This window comes from Chiloscyllium plagiosum, unplaced genomic scaffold (assembly GCF_037043375.1).
Source record: "Chiloscyllium plagiosum isolate Xiang-an unplaced genomic scaffold, Cpla_swu_hap1 HiC_scaffold_41, whole genome shotgun sequence".
Taxonomy (NCBI): Eukaryota; Metazoa; Chordata; class Chondrichthyes; order Orectolobiformes; family Hemiscylliidae; genus Chiloscyllium; species Chiloscyllium plagiosum.
The window spans coordinates 39,879,699-39,892,561 of NW_028270179.1; the positions used below are offsets into that span (position 1 = coordinate 39,879,699).

Sequence of the window (12,863 nt, forward strand, 5' to 3'; positions counted from 1 at the left end):
CAAATCACTAAATGACCCTTAAGCCCATACCTCCGTATTTTCTGCAAAAGTGGGAAATCTTATCAAATGTTTTAATGAAATCCATATACACCACATCAGCTGCATTACCCCCATCCACCTGTTTGGTCACCTTCTCAAAGAACTCAATAAGGTTTGTGAGACACGACCTCCCCTTCAAAAAAAATAACAGATTGACTACCCCTAATCAAAATATTCCTTTCTAGATAATAAAAAATTGTATCTGTGATAGACCTTGCCAACACTTTACCCATAACCGAAGTAAGGCTCACTGGTCTATAAGTACCAGTATTGCCTATGCTTCCCTTCTTGAACAAGGGTCGAGAGTGTGTTGCTGGAAAAACACAGCAGGTCAGGCAGCATCCGAGGAGCAGGCGAATTCCAGTTTCGGGCATGCCCGAAACGTCGATTCTCCTGTTCCTCGGATGCTTCCTTACCCGCTGTGCATTCCCAGCAACACACTCTCGAATCGGATCTCCAGCATTGGAAGTCCTCACTTTCTCCTTCTTGAACATGGAGACAACATTTGCTGTCCTCCAGTCTTCTGGCACTATTCCTGTAGCAATGACGACATAATAATCAAAGCCAGAGGGTCTGCAATCACCTCCTTAGCTTCCCAGAGAATCCTTGGATTAATCCTATTCAGCCCAGGGGACTTAGCTATTTTCACACTTTCCAAAATTGGTAACACTTGCTTCGTTTGAACCTCAATGCGCCCAAGTGCAATGGCCTGTATCTCAATATTCTCCTCGACAACATTATCTTTTTCCTATGTGAATACTGATGAAAAATGTTCATTTAGCGCCTCTCCTATCCCTTCGTAGATGAGTCGATGTTCCTCATCAAACATCCTTTCTGCAACTGTAATACTGCCCTTGACTAACAATGCCACACCTCCCCCTCTTTGACCATCTTCCCTCTTCTTACTGAAACACACACAACTTCCCACATCTGTTCTTGAATGGCCCTCACCTGACCCAAGTCATTTTTGTATTGCTGACATACCGAGAGACATCTTTCGGGTCTTCCTTGATCATAACCTGTCAAATACTCCTCATGCCCCTGCTGGCTCTTCTTCGCTCTCACTTTTAGTGCTTCCTGACTAGTTGTAGCTCTCAAGCGCCTTAACTGATGGCCACATCTCACCTTTACATGAGACCCCTTCTTCCTCTTGAGAAGACATTCAACTTCTTCAGTAAATCACGGTTCCCTCACTTGACCACCTCCTCCCTGCGTGACAGGTACATGCTTAACAAGGAAACGCCGTAGCCGTTCCTAGAATAAGCTCCACATTTCAATTGTGTCCATTCCCTGCAGTCTCCTTCCCCTTCTTATGGGTCTCGCCGAATCACATCATAATTGGCTTCACCCCAGCCGGACCTCTTACCCTGAAGTATATACCTGTCCTTCTCCATCGCTAAAGTAAATGTAATCGAATTATCACTATCCAGCTGTGATCATCTACATCCATTTTGAACACCTGGTTTGCTTCATGAACCAGTACCGAATCCAATGTGGCCTCGCCTCTTGTTGGCCTATCTACGCACTGTGTCGGGAAACCGTCCTGCACGCATTGGACAAAAACTGACGCATCTAAAGTACTCAAACTATCGCGTTTCCAATAAATATTTGGAGCTAAAGCCCCCAAAACAATTACCCTATTATTTTCGCTCCTGCTCAGAATCATCTATACAATCTTTCCCTCTAAACTTGTCGACATTTTCAGAGGCCCATAGACAACTCCGAACAGGGCAACTTCTCTTTTCCAGTTTCTAAACTCAGCCGATCCTACCACAGTAGATGATGCTCATCAAACGTCCGTTCTGCTACCGTAATACTGTCCTTGATTAACAATGCCACACCTTCCCCTCTTTAACCGTCATGTCTGCTCTCAGTCAAAAATCAAAATCCTGGAAACTGCAGCATCAATTCCTGTCCCTGCTCTACCCATGTCTCTGAAATGGCCACAACATTGAAGTCCCGTGTACCAGCCCAAGCTGCAAGTTCACCCACCTTATTCCAAATGCTCCTGGCACTGAAGTCGACAGACGTCAACCCACCCTCCTGACTGTTTCTACACTCATGCAACCTTGAAACCTTAATCATGACCTCACTCCTCTCGACGTCCTCCTGTACACTGGAGCTGCAATTCAGGTTCCCATCCCCCTGGTGAATTAGTTTAAACCATCCAGAAGTGCAGTAGCAAATGTCCCCCACAGGATATTGATACCCCTATGGTTCAGTTGTAGACCATACTGTTTGTAGAGGTCCCACCCACTCCTGACTGTTCCTCAATTATCCAGAGATCTGAAACTCACTTTCCACACCATCTTTGTCGCCACTTGTTCACCTGCTGTCTCTCCCTCTTCCTCTCCTCGCCAGCACGTGGCACGGGTACCAAGCCAAAGATAACAACTCCGGTAGTTTTAGCTCCTTGAACTTTTACCTTACGTCTCCATCATTTTTCTGACGTATGTCGTTGGTCCCTATGTGGACCACAACTTGCGGCTGCTCCCCCTCCCCTTTAAGGATCCCAAAAACACGATCTATGATATCACGGATCCTGGAATCTGGGAGGCAACATACCAACCGTGAGTCTCTCTCCTTCTCAAAGAATCTCATTTCTGAATCCCAAACTATGGACTCCACAATGATTAATGCTCAACTCCTCTCCCCCCACCACTTTCCATTCTGAGCATCAGAGGCAGACTCTGTGCCAGAAAAGTATACCCCATGGCTTACTCCTGGTAAGTCCCAGCTCCCAACAATATCCAAAATGGTACACTTTTGATACAGGGGAACGGCCACAGGGGATCCCTGCAAGTACTGCTTCTTACCGCTTCTAACAGTAACTCAACCATCTTCATTTCTAGGATAACTACCTTCCTGGAGCTTTTATTGGTAACTGTTTCTGCCACCCGAATGATTCTGAGATTATTCAGTTCCAGCTCCAGTACGCTAACCCCGTCTCCAAGGAGCTGGAATTGGGTGCGCCTCCTGCAGGTGTGCATAGCCAGCACGTTAATGGTGTCCCTCACCTCAAACCTCCCTTAGGAGGAAGATTACACTGCCTGCACTGCCATCCCTGCTAACTTCCCTTGCTAAGAAATGACAGAATTAAAAGCTGACCTGATTTCCCTCGAGTGGTGAAAGGACAAAGGAGACTTTTGCTTGAGAGGCCTGAAAGGTCTCGGGTCTCAGGTGTATCAAACTCCCAACTTATATCCCGGTCGTGGGCAGAAATATCTCCCAGAATCCTCTGCATTCTGGTCAGTTTTTAAATGGGGAATCTACCTGCCCGACAGCTCCCTGGTTTCCTCTCTCGCCGCTCCCACTGCCGAAATTAACTATTGGGGGAATGGGCCTGGGTGTATTCCTCTTCAGAGGGTCGGAGTGGGCGCCTTGGGCCGAATGGCCTGTTTCTGCCCTGTAAGGATTCTATTCTTTTTATGCCTCATATGTTTGGCAAAAATCAACGATATTCTTGTGCAGTCCAGGCCAGTGAAAATGTTCTTGGATTTTAGCTTCAGTTTTTCTCACCCCTAAATGACCACATGGAGTCAGCTTGAGCGCCATTTGCAACATTTATTTTCTATGAACAGATGGCTATATGATTTGATGAATTTCTGCCCATTTCTCATCTGCCTGAATATGTGATGTTCTCCATTCTTCGTTAAGACGTCATTTTTACAATAATAACATTTAGGGGTACATTCAGATTATTTTTCTGTGTATGCAATTTGATGCAATTGTTTTAAATTTTCATCTTTCTGCTGTAACTCAGTTAATTTCTCTAAGATAAAGATGTCTGCTGTGTCATTTATCTCTCCTGCTTGTATCATCCATTTGATCAAAACGGGTCTGTGATAATTCCACTTCAATTTCCTTTTCTGTGCTCTTTGATCTTTCCTGTTTCATCTGGTTGAGTTGAATTGAATTGTGTTTATTGTCACGGGTACCGAGGCACAGGGAAAAGCTATGTCTTGTGAGCAATATCGGCAGATCACAGATTTAAGTAGCGTAGATAATTAAATAATAGGTAAACAGCGGCAAAAAGAAAAACATAGGTACAGGCGAATGCTTAGAGTTTGTGAGTCCATTCAGTATTCCAACAAGAGTAGGTTAGATTTTTTGCATGAAACCGGTTGGTGCGTGTGTTCAGGCTCCTGTACCTTCTCTCCGATGGTAGAGGCTGTGGAAAAGTATTAGGAGAAAGTGAGGACTGCAGATGCTGGAGATCAGAGCTGAAAAATGTGTTGCTGGAAAAGCGCAGCAGGTCAGGCAGCATCCAAGAAGGGCTCATGCCTGAAACGCCGTTTCTCCTGCTCCTTGGCTGCTGCCTGACCTGCTGCACTTTTCCAACAACACATTTTTCAGCTGTGGACAAGTATTGCCAGGTTAGGATGGATATTTGGGAATGCTGTTGCCTTTCCTTGACATCCGACCTGGTAAATGGATTCTCTAGATGGGAGTTTGGCCTTTGTGATTGTCCGGGCTGAGTCCACCACTTTCTAAAACAGGCTACAATCTTGAATGATACAAATGCTATACCAGGTAATGGTACACCCAGACAGAATGTCCTCGATGGCGCACATTTAAAAGCTGACAATGGTATTCGCCATCATGCCAAATTTCCTTAGCAGCCTGAGGAAGAAGAGGCGTTGATGGGTCTTTGTAACCAGTGCGACCACATGAAGAGTTCAAGAAAGCTTGTTGTGGATGACCGCTCCCAGGAGCTTGACACCCTCCACTTGTTCCATCTCTATGCTGTTAATATGTGGGGGGACATGAGTAGCATCCCGCCAAAAGCGATTTTGTGACTTTGCAACCTCGTTACCACACGTCCTGGAGAAATCCCAGGATACGTGGCCTGTAATAATTCAATTGTCTGAATTTCCTCTGACTTTTCAATCACAGTCAGCAGCACACCTACCGAGGAATCATTGTCATTCCTAATGAAAGGCCTATGCCCAAAACCGACGTTTCGGATGCTGCCTGACCTGCTGTTCATTTCGCATCGACACATTCTCGACTCTGATCTCTATCATCTGCAGTCCACACTTCCTCCTGTATCATTCCCAAGGACAAATTGAAGGTGCGAGTTTGTCCAGTGATCGTACCCCGACTTCTCCACTGAACACTGGGCACACGAGCCTCGCTTTGCACAATTGAGTACTACTTGTCTCACCGTGATTTCCCATTACTAGCACATTTTCTGCCAATAGTAGTTCTGAGGTGCATACCTCCTCATCTTTCAGCATCACAGATTGAGAGCATCCTGTGTCTCTTAATATTGTAACCTGCTGCTCCTGGCCTATGTGAATAAATTTTACCTTGGCTACTATATGGTTTAAGAAGATCTTGCACTTCCTCCTTCACCAACCTCCGACCAGCTTGCACATTCTGCGTGCAGCTTTGTCGCCTCCACTGTGCTTTCCAACAAAATTCACTGGCTTATCCTGTTTTTCTCCATCTGGCTTCCCACTCTTTTTCTGAGCCAACCAAAATTGTCATTTCATGTGGCCTCCTTTATTGCAGAGAAAACACCGGAGCATTTGAACTTCTCTTTCCCCTTAAACGGTTTCCTTTTACCCTGTGGTAAGTCATCCTGATGATCGTCACTAAAAATCTACCTTTCCCTTTCCACGCGAGCATTTCTCATTCCTGCTCATGGATTGAAATTGATTTCGGAAGCCAATCTTTTGATTTATGGACCAACTCATAACCATCAGCCCTTTCAGCTGCTGACCTCTGCTCTTCCACTTGGGGTCTCACTACTTCAGGAAGTGCATTTTTGAACTCTTCCAAAAGAATCATCTCTTTGAAAGCGTCAACACTATTATTCATGCACTTACCCACCTGTCAAAAATACTTTGTTTGGTCCTTTCAAATTCAGTGTCTGTTTGACCAGGATCTCTAATTTGATTCATGAAACGTTGTGTATAGACTTCTGGCATAAGTTCATGTGCACATAAGATGGCTTTCTTCCCCTCCTCATATACCCCAGATACCTCGTCTGAGAGTGATGCGGGGGGGGGGGGGGGGGGGGGGGGGCTCACTAGCTCTACGTACAAGTCTTGTTTGGACAAGCAACACCCCCATGGTCACTGGCCACGGCAATTGTTTAAACACCTTTTCAAATCACATTAAAAATGCTTCCACATCGTTCTCGTCAAATGTAGGCAATGCTTGAATATATTTAAAGGGTTTATCACAAGGCCTTTTGAGAAGCATTAAACGTTTCTCACCGGGGCTTCGGCTACCCTGGGTTTGTTCATTCTCACTCTCTTCCTCGCTAAGCTAATCTTCGTCCTTCATCTCCACCCTTTTAATGTGACTTTCTTGTTTAAGCGCTAATTTCTGAAGTATAAACACCCTCTCTCTTTTTCCTTTCCTCTTTCTCTTTTTCTATCTCTTCTCTCTCTCTCTTTCTCGCTCTTCTCTCCATCTCTTTCTCTTTCCTCTGCCTTTATCCGTAATACCTTGCCTTGCGCCTCCAACTCAAGGTGCTTTCTTTTCAATGTGAATTTCAGCCATTTATAAAGATTCTGTTGGTGTTCCCAGCAACTCAAAATGCTCATCTGTTGCTGCAATTATCTCTCCTTTCCTCAGAGAAGGAGGCAGCTCCAGCTTCAGTTTGTTGGCCTTCATTGCCTTTCGCAAAACCTTCAAAGTCACTTCTTCCACCCCCAGAAAACCCTTGATGACGTAAAGAGCCATTGTCATCCCAAGCACTGCTGAAAACAATCCAACTCAAGACCCAGAACAAAGGACACTAATACTTCCAACTCGATGCCTTCTCAAAGAGTCCCAAATCTGTTGTGGGCCAGGCCAAACCCTCTCAAAACGTTTCAAGAAAGTAGCCGGGACCCCAAATTTGCTTGTAGTTTGAAGGAGGTGCAGGGTGGATATTCGACGAGAGATGCAGCTGAACAAACTACGAGGCTTCAAGCAAAACAGAATTTATACACAAGATTACTGAATGGAACAAAATCAAAAAAGGACAGAGTACCGAACCTATCCGAAAACCCGACAGATCACCACAATGTAAGGATGTTATTCCAAATACTCGCAAAAATCTCCTTGGCACACAAGGTAAATTAAAATCCAGGGTCTGACAGGAAAGAAGTCAGAGAGAGAGTGAGAGAGAGAGAGAGAGAGAGAAAGAGAGAGAGAGAGAGAGAGAGAGAGAGAGAATTGATAGACACCAGTCAGTGTACAGACATCTCCCGAAGAGATAAGGAGAGGAAAGTGAGAGATACAATTCCTATGAATATCCCTTGGCACAAACGGTAAAATCAAACCCATGGTCTGACCGTGGAGACGTTAGAGAGAGAGAGAGATAGAGTGTGTGTGTGTGTGTGTGTGAGAGAGAGAGAGAGAGAGAGGAGAGTGAGAGGAGAGAGAAAGGAGAGACAGGGAGACAGAGAGAGCTAGAGAGTGTGTGTGTGAGAGAGGGAAATTCCCAGCTTGAACCTGCTTCTTTAGGTCCAGCAGATTCAGAACACTGCTGTGCTATAACCAAACCAAACCAAACTAGAGTAAGGCTGAGCTGGGAGGACTGGCCACTCCTCTTCCATTGTACAATTTTTTTTTCATAAAAGACTTGGATGCCTTTGGCCTGAGGCAGTTAGCTATAATCAAACTGGCCTTAAAACCGTTGATTCAGACCTTTGAAAATCTGTGTCTTTTACGACCTCTTTGAAAAAAAAAGCATCAATGACATCATAACCTTGAGAAAGAAGCAGCGTTGACATCAGCCCTTAAACTCTACCCTGTGGTGTGGCGATCAGAAACACGCACAATACTCCAAATGTGGACTCACTGAAGTTTAAAACAGCTGGCACATCACTTCCCAAATTTTAGCCTGAAATGCTCTCGAAAACAGAGTTGATGCCACTGAAAGATTAACGGCCTGGAGCTCATTGTGAGTTGTGTTTACACTGTTGCTTGATTGGCACAGTGGGGAAAGATGTTTGAGACCCTCTGGTGGTGGGGGATGTGCGAGAAATCGTTCAGGGCAAGTGTCTCGCAGTGGGGCAGGCAGTGTGATGCTTTTTCACACAGGAGCAGAGGTTCGGCACAACATCTTCATCAAAGAAGACTTCTCTGCTGCGAGATTGGGCAGCTACAGATATTGTGTGCACTTGCTGCAGAGGTAGGATTTTCTCTGCTGCGTAGTAGCTGACAGAGATCCAGCTACTCTCGCTCTCCCTTTTTGCAGTTGCCAATATCCAATGACTGGAGGACTGAGTAATGATGATATCCTTATCCTCATGCTTTCAGCAAGGAACTGAAACAATATGGAAACATGTGGATTGAGGATTAGAAGGAGTCATATCCACAAAAGGGGGACACTTGATCGAAGTTTGGGGAACTGTACTATTCAACTGTGATTCCCCAACATAACTCTTTAAACTAGAGCATGGATGTTTCACAATGATGTGACCATTTGTGTGTGTGCATGGATTGTTGAAGAAGTGATTTTGGTTCTACCGAGCATAAGCTTATAAATCGTACTTTTATTTGCCAGGGTTCAGAATGCATAAGGTCCAGAAGACCATAAGGAAAATAACTCACAGGAATAGAGGAATAAGAAGCAGTCTACATATATGCCCTGTGATATCGAGATAGGTCCGAGATGCACCGATCAGTGCACACATATCGCCCTGAAAAGAGAGAGGGGACTGAGAGACAACGATCAGTGCACAGCCATCTCCCAGAGAGGGGGAAAACTGAGAGACATCAGTCAGTCTACAGACATCTCCCAGAAAAAGAGGGAGGTGACTGTGGGACACCAGTCAGTGTACAGAAAAATGCAGGGCGGGGGCATTGTGAAACACCATTTTGGAATACACAAGATGTGCAAGAAGGGGTTATTTGGACCCTCCTGTCTGTTTCGCCATTGCCCAGGATCATTTATGATCCAACATTTCTCACGGATACTTTCCCCCCTCTTACGTACAGCACTTAATTCCCCCTGCTGATCAACACTCTATTAAAAAGACGCAATGACTCTGCCCCACGGCTCTCTGTCCCAAGGAGTTCTGAAGAACGACAACTCCTGAGAAAAGAAATTCTTCTTCCTCTCAATGTTAAATTAATCCTTCGTTATTCCGAGATTGCTTCTTAGAATCTCTCCTGAGGGGGGCACACTCTCTCAGCATTGGCCCTGAGAAGCCCGTTGAGAAACTTGGACGTTCCAATGAGATTATTTCTAATTTTTTCGAAACTCCATGGAGCAGAGTCCCGAGCTGTTCGTAAGACATTCCCTCCACATCAGAGATTACACTAGTGAGTCTCCCCTGAACTACCCACAATGACGTATCTTTACTTTACAAAGGGAACCAAAACTGCTCACAGTTCTACAGATTTCATCTACGAACACCTTATAAAGTCTGAGAGGTTTGGAGTTTTACAGCAAGTAACTGAGTCTTCAGTTCAAAATATCTGTGCCGATCAGATATCCTAAATTAGTCTCATCCCATTTGCCAGCAGTTGGTCTAAACCCCTCAAAACCCTTCCTATTCACGACCCCAACCAGGTGCTTGTTAAATTTTGTTATTGTATCAGCCTGCACCACTTCCTCTGGCAGCCTATTTCATGCAGACATCACCCTCTGCGTGAAAACATTGCCCCTTAGGTCCCTTTTAAATCTTTCCCATTTAACCTTAAACCTGTGCCATCTACTTTTGGACTTTCCTACCCGAGGGAAAAAGACATTGTCTCTTCACCCTGTCTGTACTTCTCATGATTTTGTGAACTTCGAAAGGTCACCGCTCAGCCTCAGACGCTCCAGTGAAAGCATCCCCTGATCTATTCAGCCTCTCCCTGAAGCTCAAACCCTCCAACTTCCTTGTAAATCTTTTCCGAACACTTTCAAGTTTAACAAAACATTTCCAACTACGGGGGAGCAGAACTGAAAGCACAAAAGTGGCTACCAAAGGTGCAGCTGCAGCATGACATCCCAACTCCTATACTCAACGTACAAAACAATAAGGTTAAATGTACCAAAATAGTCATTCGCCACCCTTTCGACTTATAACCAAACCTTCACGACACTATGATCGTGAGCTCGAAGCTCTCTTTGTTCAGCAACACTCCCCAGAACCCTCCCATTAAGTGCATTATTTCTTACCAAGTATGCATTTCCAAAATGCAGCGCCTCAGTTACCTAAATAAAACTCCTTCCAATGTTGCAGGAAGACGTCCCTACTCCTTGAAATAAGAACCAAACATTCCTGCTGACACAGTGTATTAGCTCTCGGTGTTTCACACAATTCCTTTTGTGTTTCAGCTTTCTTCGTTCAAATAATATTCTGTTCCTTTGCTGTCACTTCCTAAATGACCAACTTCGCATCTTCAATATCATATCCAGCCCCACCCTTTGACTCTGAAGTTCTTTCTCCAAGCTGACTTGAAACTCTCTGCAGGACACATATTTAAGATTTCCATGCCCACTAAGTGTTTTACACTTTATGCATCCCAATTAAATCCGGGGACTTCAAAATCTCCTACAATTATTACCCAATTAGTTTTACATTTCTCTGTGATTTGCCACCCTATGTACCCTGCTATGACTTCGTGACTGTATAAGCGTTTATAGAACACGCCCATCAACGTGGTTGTCCTCTGTGTTGTGTTCTACTCATATCACATGACATTGTGGTTGTCCCCCCACCCCCCCACCCCCCCCCCCCCCCTTTACCCACTTCCCTTCTCAGCTGAAGATTGTGCATCCCCAGCTATTGGGACGCTGGTCTATACCCTCCACCAACAATATCACTGTGACAGCGCTGACATCACCTCACACAACCATCACCCTCAACTCATCTACCTGCACTGGGGTGTAAAAGCATAGCCTCAAACGTTTCATCACATCAGGTTCCCTATCTTAAGTTTAACTCTCAGCAGTTGCCTCAGGCTGAGTTGCAATGACTTCCTTCGCCTGGCTCCTTTGGATTTCGATTCCAGCAATGCCACCTCGTTCCCACATCCTTACCGCTGCGCCTGCGCCCTTTCCAGAAACCACATCATCCCTGTGTCAAAATCCAACTCGAACCTGGTCTGTGTGCACTCACAAGCTGAGACAGTCGTGCGTGCTGGCCTGGCTGGAAGTGTCGTTGAATAAGCGTCCACTAATACACCCTGCTCTGAGTGCTGAAATCCAGCCAGTCCATCAATATGGAAGGGGACAGAGAAAGTCCAATTGAACAGAAATCTGTCAGTTGACAGTTTCAACTGTGAACCTTCCAGTGGTCACATCTTCCGAATACTTTATAAAGAATGACCCACAGACCTTTAATTCAGTTAAACTGTTATTACGCTCATTTCATCCATCTGACCTGATTTGCGATCTCTCTCATTTCCATTTCATACCTAATAATAGCGCATTTTTGTCAACTCTTTATGAGCCAACATTTCCATTTCCATTTCAAAAGGAGCAGAAGGTTATCCTCGAGCCCATCGAGTCTGCTTCGCCATCCAGTCAGAACATGACTGACCTGATCACCCTCAATTCCGTTCTCCTGCCTTTTTTTCCCTATGTCCTCTTTCTCTCTCTCTCTCTCTCTTTCATCTCTCATTCTCTCTCTCTCTCTGTCTCTCTGTCCCTGCTCTCTCAGACCTCTGCGGGAAAGAATTCCAGAGATTGGTCTCTATAGAGATAAGAAATCTCTCCTCGTCTCTTTATCAAATTTCCTTATTCTGAGGTGACACCCTCAATTTATCGGGTCTCCTCCCTGTTAATTAAACGCCGCAGCTTACAACAACTCCAAGGAGAAATAAATAAGGCTTTCATTCTATTTCCTGCAGAGTAGTAAGATGGTGCCTCTTGTTGTGAAACTGGATCGAGTAAATGTCGATTTGGAGGCAGGAAGTTAGAATTTGGAGCCGTAATACTGTAAAATGCTCAGGAGGAAAGCATTTTAAAAGACGGTGTTTTCCCATGCTCAGAAATTAAAATGCATCAACATAAAAACACCAAACTGAAACATTTTATCCAAAGGCCTTACAGTTTTTCCATGCCTAGAACTTAAATGCAACGACATACAAACGCTGAACTGGAACAATTCCTCCAAAGGCCGGACGGTTAGCACTCCAAGGAGCAGTTTTAACTAAGACAACAGACATTTGAATTCAACCAAACAGTTTGAACCAATAACCGAGTAAATTTTAATCTGACGTTTTTGAGAACTTAGGACAAATCTCATTGGAGGAAATATAAAAATGTCATGATGTGTATAAAAGAAGTGGACAGTTGAAGAAAGATTTCAGAGCTACCTGCCATTTGCCTGAGCTAAGAAACCTGAGCTCTCAGGAGTGAGTCGTTGGCTCTGACAGCTTCCTCTATGTCTTGGAGAAAGCACCATTAAAAAAACACAACGGGACCAGTGATGGAGAAGGGACAGAACATTCTGGAAGACACTTAACGTACATAGAACATTGAACATTACAGCGCAGTACAGGCCCTTCGGCCCTCGATGTTGCGCCGCCCTGTCATACTAACCTGAAGCTCATCCCACCTGCACTATTCCATGTACGTCCAAATGCCTGTCCAATGACGACTTAAATGCACTTGAACTTGGCGAATCTACTACCGTTGCAGGCAAAGCATTCCATACCCTTACTACTCTCTGAGTAAAGAAACTACCTTTGACATCTGTCTTATACCTATCTCCCCTCACTTTAAAGTTGTGTCCCCTCGTGCCCGCCTTCACCATACTTGAAAAAGGCTCTCCCTGTCCACCCTATCTCACCCTCTGATTATCTTGGATGCCTCTATTACGTCACCTCTCAACCGTCTTCTCTCTAACGAGAACAGCCTCAAGGCCCTCAGCCTTTCC

At 44.9% G+C, this 12,863-nt stretch overlaps 1 pseudogene; it reads right to left on the minus strand.

Annotated features, from left to right (window-relative positions):
* Nucleotides 1-3,029, minus strand: part of LOC148138243 (perforin-1 pseudogene) — a 54,569-nt pseudogene extending 51,540 nt beyond the window's left edge.
* Nucleotides 3,030-12,863: the final 9,834 nt, after the last annotated feature.